A 323-nucleotide genomic window follows, 5' to 3' on the forward strand; every position below is an offset into this window, starting at 1 on the left:
TTGATTGATTTGCGAAAATCATGCGCCGCAACAGCAAGGGTATATGGTGCTAAACTAATAAAAAATATAAATCAAGAGTAAAAAACACACAAGTTTACATCAGAAGTAGTTTAATGACTTGTTAAAATAATAAAACAATTAACTTAATCATACTGTAGTCAGAAGACCAGTTTCCCCCCATATAAAACAACCAAGATATCGTGTCCAGAGGTTAGGCATCTTGCTCCCAGGATCAGAGAAAGGTGGAAGGTACTATTCTGCCTCCGGCACTTTCTCATAAATCCCTGAGACTGGGTCACTCGGCCAGCAAGTGTCGGGTATTT

The sequence above is a fragment of the Penaeus monodon genome, chromosome 29, assembly GCF_015228065.2.
Source record: "Penaeus monodon isolate SGIC_2016 chromosome 29, NSTDA_Pmon_1, whole genome shotgun sequence".
NCBI classification, from domain to species: Eukaryota; Metazoa; Arthropoda; class Malacostraca; order Decapoda; family Penaeidae; genus Penaeus; species Penaeus monodon.